Raw genomic sequence first — 9,240 nt, forward strand, 5'->3', positions numbered from 1 at the left:
TATTAAATGCATCCTTTTTGCATAATGCAATAAAAATTACATTCAATAATGAGTAGTGGAAAGATGGATTAAAAATTAATTGGAAATAGTTTAATCCTAAAAAAATAGGATTAGAACAAATCATACAACAAAGAATAAAACAGAAACAAACAATACTTTCATTAAAGAGAATGACAACAATGAGACAACATTACAAAATTTATGGAATACAGTCAAAGTGATACTTAGGGGAAATTTTATATCTCTTAATTGCTTACATCAATAAAAATAGAGAAAGAGCAGAGCAATGAATTGGGCATGCTACTTAAAAAAACTAGAAAAAGAACAAATTAAAAATCCTCAAACACCAAATTGGAAATTCTGAAGATCAAAGAAGAGATTGAAATTTAGAAAATCATTTAACTAATAACTAAAACTAAATGCTTGTGTATGAAAAAAACCCACAATAAAATAGATTAAACCATTGGCTAACTTGCTTTAAAAGGAAAGAAGAAAACCAAGATATCAGTATCCAAAATCAAAGAGGTGTATTCACCACCATTGAAGAGGAAATTAAAACAATTATTGTGAGCTATTTATTATGCCAATAAAATTTACCATCTGAATGAAATGGATGAATATCTACAAAAATATATTTCAAAATTGTGATGGGGAAAAGTCTCCAATATGGAAGTGATAACTTCCCTTATTTTTTCTTTTTTTTAAAAAAATATTTAAGGCAGAGGGGTTAAGTGACTTGCCCAAGGCCACACAGCTAGGTAATTGTTAAGTGTCTGAGACTGAATTTGAACTCAGGTCCTTCTGACTCCAGGGCCAGTGATCTATCCACAGCATCACCTAGCTGCTCCCCCTTCCCTTATTTTTGAAGAAATCATGGTCTACAATACATTGGGGGTTTTTCAGTGTTTAACATTCTTTCAAGTAACAAGTATTTTAATTGCTCTTTTCCTTCTACTCCCTCTAAGAAATTAAATAGGAATTTTGGGGAGGAATTTTGTGAGTTGCCAGAAAATGTGTCTGATTTTAAGGTTTCAGGAATTGGAGCACACACGAAAGAATTCACTTAAAAGATTGACTCTGACCCAGAAGAAATGTTAGGAACAAAAAGGTTTATTAAAGAGTAAAGGCAATTGGAAGCCACTGATTCCTAAGCAACATAAACAACCTAAGCAAACTAAGCTGCCAGGAGAGAATGAGCAGTGAGGAAGGTATAGCAGCAAGAGATATTAGGTGGGGATGCATGCCCCAAGAGTGGGCTAGCTTCAAGGACAAGACATCAGGCGATAAGGAAGGGTAGTTTGGTAGGAGAGGTTGTTTGGGGGAATCATGTTCTTCCAGAGCAGGTGACAACCCCTCCCTAATTAGGATATGTAGATGAGGGGTGGTAAAGCAAAGGGAGCCATTGTTTTATTGATAGAAGCTTGTTTTGTGGGATTTATGGACCTCATCCCATAGCTTGGACAATGGGAGGGGTGGAGGGGTCAGTACAGAGGGAATAAATTATAAAACATATTTTTCTGTCCAATATTTCCCCCTTCTTCATGCAGAAGCCACAGATTGACACATGAAGACCAGTCAGCAGATGTCAAAAAATGTTAAAACTCAGAAATGCATAAAATACATGTATAATGTCATAAATAAGTTTTAAACTTTTATTTCTGTAACAAATGACTAGAATTTTCCATTTCACCTAGATAATTAAGTCAATCAAGTCAAGTCAATGAACAATTGAAAAGGGTGCTTAGAGATGACTACTTAATTGTAAAACTGAGGCCTCATCCCCTGTCCCTGTCTCTTCCAGGTTTCCGTTTATCTCTTCCCTACCTTGTCCCCACTTCATCCTTTGTTGGGGGCCAGACCCTTCTTTGATTAAAAAGGACAGAGTTGACATTTTAGATCACTTCTGATTGTTAAGGCTATTTAAATCAATGGTAAATGCCTATCATTGGGCTGGTCTAGGCACTCCTTCCCCCACTCCATACACACACTTGCTAAGGTTCCAACTTAAGAGAAATAGCAATAAATGATTGGTTAACTTAATCCTGTTTTGCCCTTCCTTAAGGCTAAAATCTCTGGTCATTTTTGTCCTTAATTAAGACAAAACTCATAAAGTCAGCATATTAATTTCAAGAAGTCAAAAATGCCATTAAAGACACCTCTTATTTTGGGATAATGTTTTATAATTGTATAATATGAACCTAATTTTTTTTACAATTGGGTATTATAAACATTCTAAAAAAAGAAAAAGGAAAAAAAATCAAACTTCTATGGTATGAAAGGGGGGGCCAAAAATTTGTACAAGGATTTTCCAGATGGGGAGAGGGTACAATGCCCCCCTCATGCCCAAGATGTGGAAGTGATGCTGGACTCAGGAAATAACTTACGTTGGGACTTAAAGCTCATGCCTTTGGGACAGGAAAGATCAGTGCATGGACTGTCACCCTTGCACAGTGAGTACTGTCTTGGACACTTCTTGGAGGAACGTCCCTGTGGCATGTATATTGGAGAGCACCTGGAGTTGGGTACTAACCACTACCCAAGCGCCATCCTTGTCAAACCAACTATGGAAATGCATTTAAGTGAGGGGACCTGGAAGAAAAGTCTCTTAATCCTTCATTCCCCCCTTTGTAGAATGGGCACTTTCTCTAAGCTAGCTAACATGTAGGTAGCTGGAGAACCATGGTCTCTATTCCTTTCTCCCTTTTATCCTCAGGCAGTCTCACCTAAAATTTTGTTGTTCAGTCAGTCCTGCTCCTTGGCAGGGTTTCATTCCAGTCTCAGCCCAGGCAGCCCTCCTGGCTGCTGTCCTTTCACTCTTTCCCTCAGACACCTCACATGGACGGACCTTCCTTATCCACCCTGTCCTCAAGCCACTTATAAGCAGCCTGTTGTCCCTTTAATAAAAAAAAAATTTACTCTATGAACTTTGCAGGTTTGTGAAATAAAAATCCTATGCAATTTCAACTCCAGGGTAAGTTATGATTCTTCCCTTTCACAAGAGCTCTCCATCTTTATGGGCAATACCATTTGGCAACCATGAAGGGACCTGAGTCTGGTCTGAACTGGCTCAGACTTCTAAGACGTGAGAGACCCCTGAACTAGACTATCTTTCTAGGATCAGACCAGATTGGACCTTTTGGCCAAAACCTTACTTTGCTTGCCTTTCTTTAACTCTTGGGAATCACAAGAGAGGAGGTCTGTAGTTGTGTGAGTTTGTGTGTGTGAGGGTGGTTAGAGGCAATATGCCCCATACCTTCTCCCTGGGTTGGGAAGAGTACAGCCTCTCTCAGGACCTAGTCATGCTCAACAGTCTAGGAGTTCAATCTGGAGAAGAGCTTTGCCCTTGGCTAGAAGAGTAAATTCTGATTTGGTAATTTTCTAACTCTATTTTTTAAATAAATGAAAAGAATTATATGGGAACTGATAATCTATTATGAAGATTTTATTTATTTTGAGTTTTACAATTTTCCCCCAATCTTACTTCCCTCCTCCCACCCACACCCCCCCACAGAAGGCAATTTGCCAGTCTTTACATTGTTTCCTTCCCCCACCGTCACCCCCCCCCCCACAGAAGGCAATTTGCCAGTCTTTACGTTGTTTCCATTGTATACATTAATCCAAATTGAATGTGATGAGAGAGAACTCATATCCTTAAGGAAGAAACATAAAGTATAAGAGATAGCAAGATCAGACAATAAGATATCAAGTTTTTTTCCTAAATTAAAGATAATAGTCCTTGGACTTTGTTCAAACTACAGGGTTCTTTCTCTGGATACAGATGGTATTCTCCATTGCAGACAGCCCAAAATTGTCCCTGATTGTTGCACTGATGAAATGAGCGAGTCCATCAAGGTTGATTATCGCCCCCATGTTGCTGTTAGGGTGTACAAAGTTTTTCTGGTTCTGCTCATCTCTCAGCATCAGTTCATGCAAATTCCTCCAGGCTTCCCTGAATTCCCATCCCTACTGGTTTGTAATAGAACAATAATGTTCCATGGAATACATATACCACAGTTTGCTAAGCCATCCCCCAATTGAAGGACATTTACTTGCTTTCCAATTCTTTGCCATCACGAACAGGGCTGCTATGAATATTTTTTGTACAAGTGATGTTTTTAGCCTTTTTCATCATCTCTTCAGAGTATAGAACCAGTAGTGCTATTGCTGGATCAAAGGATATGCACATTTTTTGTTGCCCTTTGGGCATAGGAGAACTGATAATCTAAAGGTAAATTTACAGACTCTTTGTGGGACTGGGAAATCTAGATTCAATCTCAATTAAGCTCTGTCTTAATAAGAATTGAAGTAAAAGCCAAATGCTGACACCAAAAGTTTTAAATTGTGAAAATGGAAGTATTTGCTATAACTGGGTTTGATTTCCTGTACAAGGTAACTTAAGATTGCATTCAATTACATAAAGAAATTTTAATTACTGAATTAACTGTTTAAAATCTTAATGTATAGGGGGCAGTTAGGTGGCACAGTGGATAAAGCACCAGCCCTGGAGTCAGGAGTACCTGGGTTCAAATCCGGTCTCAGACACTTAATAATTACCTAGCTGTGTGGCCTTGGGCAAGCCACTTAACCCCATTTGCTTTGCAAAAACCTAAAATAAAACCTTAATGTATAATATTCATATTATACATGAGGTTCCTCAAGAAATTATAATGGGGGGGCAGAGCCAAGATGGCGAAAGGAGAGGATCGTCTCTTAGGTGCTCTCTCTCAAAACTTATAAAATAAGGACTTTAAGTTTTTGAGAGACAGAATCCACAGAGGGATCCAGTGAGGCAGTTCTCTAACCCAAGGTAACCTGGAAAAGAGCAGAAAGGCTCCACTCCATGGGGTCGTAGGAGTAGCTAGCTAGAGCGAAGGAATTTCAGCCTTTGGGAGGCAGCCGCAGGGTGCTGGGAGCCATGGCTCAAGGTAATAGGGCAGTTTCCTGATCTAAACCCCGGGGAGCACCAGGAACAACTTGGGGGATCAAGTGGGGGGGGACCTCTGCCAGAGAGAGCACGGGAAACCAAGCCCTCAGGGCACTCAGCAAGCAGCTTGGCCCCAGCAGCCCAGATCCAGGAACAGGAAAAAGGCAGAGCCAGTAAGCAGGAGCCCCTAGGTGTGAGTGCTGAGCCTAGGGCGGGGAGTGGAGAAAGACTGCTGAGCTCTGTCCTCTGTCCCTAAAACAGGACTCTGGGGCTCTGATCACAGTCTAGGCCCCCCATAGAACAGCAGGTGCCCCTCCCCACCTCAACCCTGTGGCACAGCGGGGCGCTTATGGTCATTCACAGACCAGGAGGGAAGACAGAGCCTCATACATGGAGATCTGAGGGGGGGTGTCCCAATAATACTCAAAAGCTCAGGAAGCACCCCAAAACCAGGCACAGGCTAGGGAAATGAGTAAGCAGAGAAAAAAGAGGAACACCATTGAGAAATACTTTGCCTATGATCCCAAGAAGGATCAAAACACTCAATCTGAAGATGAGGAAGTACAAGCTCCTGCATCTAAAGACTCCAATAAAAACAGAAATTGGGCTCAGGCTATGATAGAGCTCAAAAAAGATGTTGAAAATCAAGTGAGGGAGAGAGAAGAAAAATTGGGAAAAGAAATGAGAGAGATGCAGGAAAAACATGAAAAAGAAGTCAGCAGCTTGTCAAGGAGATCCAAAAAAAAGCTGAAGAATAGGTCAAATGGATAAAACAGTTCAAAAAGTTATTGAGGAGAAGAATGCTTTAAAAAGCAGAATTGGCCAGATGGAAAAAGAGATAAACTCTCTGAGGAGAACAAATCCTTCAGATGTAGAATAGAACTGAGAGAGGCTGCTGATTTTATGAGAAATCAAGACACAATACTTCAAAACCAAAAGAATGAAAAATTAGAAGAAAATGTGAAGCATCTCATTGAAAAAACAACTGATATGGAAAACACATTCAGGAAAGATAATCTAAAAATTATTGGAATACCTGAAAGTCATGATCAGGAAAAGAGCCTTGACCTCATTTTCAAAATTGGAAAAATTGCCCTGGTATCCTAGAAGCAGAGGGCAAAATAGAAATGGAGAGAATCCACTGATCTCCCCAAGAAAGAGATCCAAAAAAAAAAAAACCCAGGAATATTATAGCCAAGTTCTAGAACTCCCAAGTCAAAGAGAAAATATTACAAGCAGCCAGAAGGACACAGTTCAAATATCGTGGAGCTGCAGTCAGGATCACACAGGACTTAGCAGCAACTACATTAAAGGCTCGTAGGGCTTGGAATATAATATTCCAGAAGGGAAAAGAGCTCAGAATACAACTGAGAATAAACTACCCAGCAAAACTGAATGTCCTCTTCCAAGGAAAAAGATGGACTTTCAAAGAACCAGAAGAATTTCAAATGTTCCTGTTGGAATGGCCAGAGCTGAACAGAAGGTTTGATCTTGAAATATTGGACTCAGGTGAAGCATAGAGATTGGAGAAGGGAAAAATATGAGGGACTTAATGATGATGAACTACATGTATTCCTGCATAGAAAAATGATACGCATATGAATCTTCTCTCTCTCTCTTTTTTTTGAGGTTTTTGCAAGGCAAATGGGGCTTGCCCAAGGCCACACAGCTAGGTCATTATTAAGTGTCTGAGACCGGATTTGAACCCAGGTACTCCTGACTCCAAGGCCGTTGCTTTATCCACTATACCACCTAGTCGCCGCTGAATCTTCTCATTTAATAGAGCATGTAGAAGGAGCTTTTATAGATGAAGCACAGGAGAGAGCTGAATTTGAAGATATAATATATTGTAAAAATGTAGTCAATGGCTAAAAGGGAAATGTAATGGGAGTAAGAGAAAGGAGAGGTGGAATAGGCTAAGATATTTCATATAATAAGATTTTTTTAATTACAATGAGCTTTTGCAATGATATGGAAGGGGGGAAGACAAGGGGAAATGAGGGAATCTTCGCTCTCATCAGAGGTGGCTAGGAGAGGAAACAGCATATATACTCAATGGGGTATAGCCATCTGGAGTAAGAAGGAGAGAAGGGGGACGTGAGTAATGGAGGAGAGGGTGGACCATGGGGGGAGAGTGGTCAGATATAACACATTTTCTTTTTTATTTCTTGAAAGGGGCTGGGATTGGATGGCCTGTCCAGGACCATGGGGGTAGTATGTGGACTTGAGGCCTCTTGGCCCCAGGGCCAGGGATCTGTCTGCTGTGCCACTCAGCTACCCTACAGCAGAGAAAGAGTGAAAGGAGATTGAAAATATAATACATGGTAGTGGAGAAGTATGAATTGAGGGAGTTGTGATCAGCAATGTCAAGAGTGGAAAAATATGACAGAGCTGGTGGTGTTGGAACACAGACTGAAGCACATTTATTATTATTATTATTATTATTATTATTATTATTATTATTAGGGGGGGGTTGCAGGGCAAATGGGGCTGGGTGGCCTGCCTGGGGCTGCACAGCTGGGTGTCTGAGGCCAGATTTGGACCTGGGTGCTCCTGGCTCCAGGGCTGGTGCTCTGTCCACTGCACCACCTGGCTATACCTACTATTATTAATATTATTTTTTTATTTTTATTTTTAATTTTTTCTCTTTACTTTATTGCTCATGTGGTCTATATTTTTTGGGGGGAGGGGTATTATGTTTACTCTTAAGAATATTTTAGTAATGTATAAAAAATCATTTGTACAAAATAAGAATAAATAAATTTTTAAAAAAGAAATTATAATTGACCCTAAAATTATTTTTCTGACCAGTCTTAATTAGGATGATTCAAAAATAACATTATAAATATATATGTGGGTATATTTAAGTATATGTTTTAAATCAAAGATCTCTGTGTAGTTCTCAGTTTCCCTTTTCCCTTTTCTTCATTGACCTGGAGAGCTGAGAAAAGGTCAGTAGACTTCCTTGAGATTTAATGGGCTGCCCAGAGCCCCTAAAATCTCACTACACAGCCAAATTGATGTGTAATCTTTGTTCTAATGAGAATTGTTTCTGTGTGTGTGTGTGTGTGTGTGTGTGTGTGTGTGTGCTCGCGCGCGCATGCACGTGCACACACACACATATATATATATATATGCCATTCAGAGCATGCAATCCAGATCTGAAATGGTTAATGACATGTTCCTGTTTAGATTGAGTTCATTTATATTCCAATCTAAATGAAATGAAAATTCTGAAATGTTCATTCTTTTATTTGCATTTTGGATTAGTTTTAATAGAGCCATTTAAAAATTAATAAGTAATCAATAACACATTACCATCTTAGGATATCATCATTTTAAGATCTCTAGTCCTAGCTCCTTGCTAGAGAATTAATACCATAAACAGTTTGGCTACAGTTAGAAACAGTAGAGACAATATTTCCTTTTAAATCAAGGTAATAAATCAGGTTTAATTTAGAAAAAGGATCTGTATATCTGTAGGAAACTTTATTTTTTTAAAACACACCTTGCTGGCAGCAAAACGAAAAGAAGAGCCCTTAAAATCTCAGCTCAATCATCAGGTGAACCTTCCTGCCTCTCTGTCTTAGAAAATCTGAGGCACCACTTGTCTCTGAAATATAATGCACTACATTTGATAGAATGGGTCCTCCTCTTTGGTCCATTCACAATCAGGATGAAGACCACTCTAAGCAACCAGACTGTGGACATTCCAGAAAATGTTGACATTTCTCTGAAGGATCAGATAGTTATTGTGAAGGGACCCAGAGGAATCCTCCGCAGGGATTTCAACTATATCAATGTGGAACTCAGTCTCCTTGGAAAGAAGAAAAAAAAGTCTCCAGGCAGACAAGTGGTGGGGAAATCGAAAAGAACTTGAAACTGTACACACAATCTGTAGTCATGTGCAGAACATGATCAAAGGTGTTACTCTAGGTTTTTGTTACAAGATGAGGTCTGTGTATGCTCATATCCCCATCAATATTGTCATTCAAGAGAATGGTTCACTTGTTGAAATCAGAAATTTCTTGGGTGAAAAATATATCCCAAAGAATGCATATGAGACCAGGTTTTGCTTGTGTGGTTTCTCAAGCCCAAAAAGATGAGTTGATTCTTGAAGGAAATGATACTGAACTTGTATCAAACTCAGCTGCCCTGATCCAACAGGCCACTACAGTCAAAAACAAGGATATCAGAAAATTTTTGGATGGTATCTATGTTTCTGAGAAAGGCACAGTGCAACAAGCTGATGAGTAAGTTGGAAAAGATGCCAAAGGCTGTGTCCTGAGGAATCAACATTTATTCAGATGTCAAAA

General features: G+C 39.4%; 1 pseudogene; it reads left to right on the top strand.

Annotated features, from left to right (window-relative positions):
* Positions 1 to 8,600: 8,600 nt before the first annotated feature.
* LOC141489762 (large ribosomal subunit protein uL6-like) lies at positions 8,601 to 9,240 on the top strand (annotated as a pseudogene).

The sequence above is a fragment of the Macrotis lagotis genome, chromosome 5 (assembly GCF_037893015.1).
Source record: "Macrotis lagotis isolate mMagLag1 chromosome 5, bilby.v1.9.chrom.fasta, whole genome shotgun sequence".
Classification (NCBI taxonomy): domain Eukaryota; kingdom Metazoa; phylum Chordata; class Mammalia; order Peramelemorphia; family Peramelidae; genus Macrotis; species Macrotis lagotis.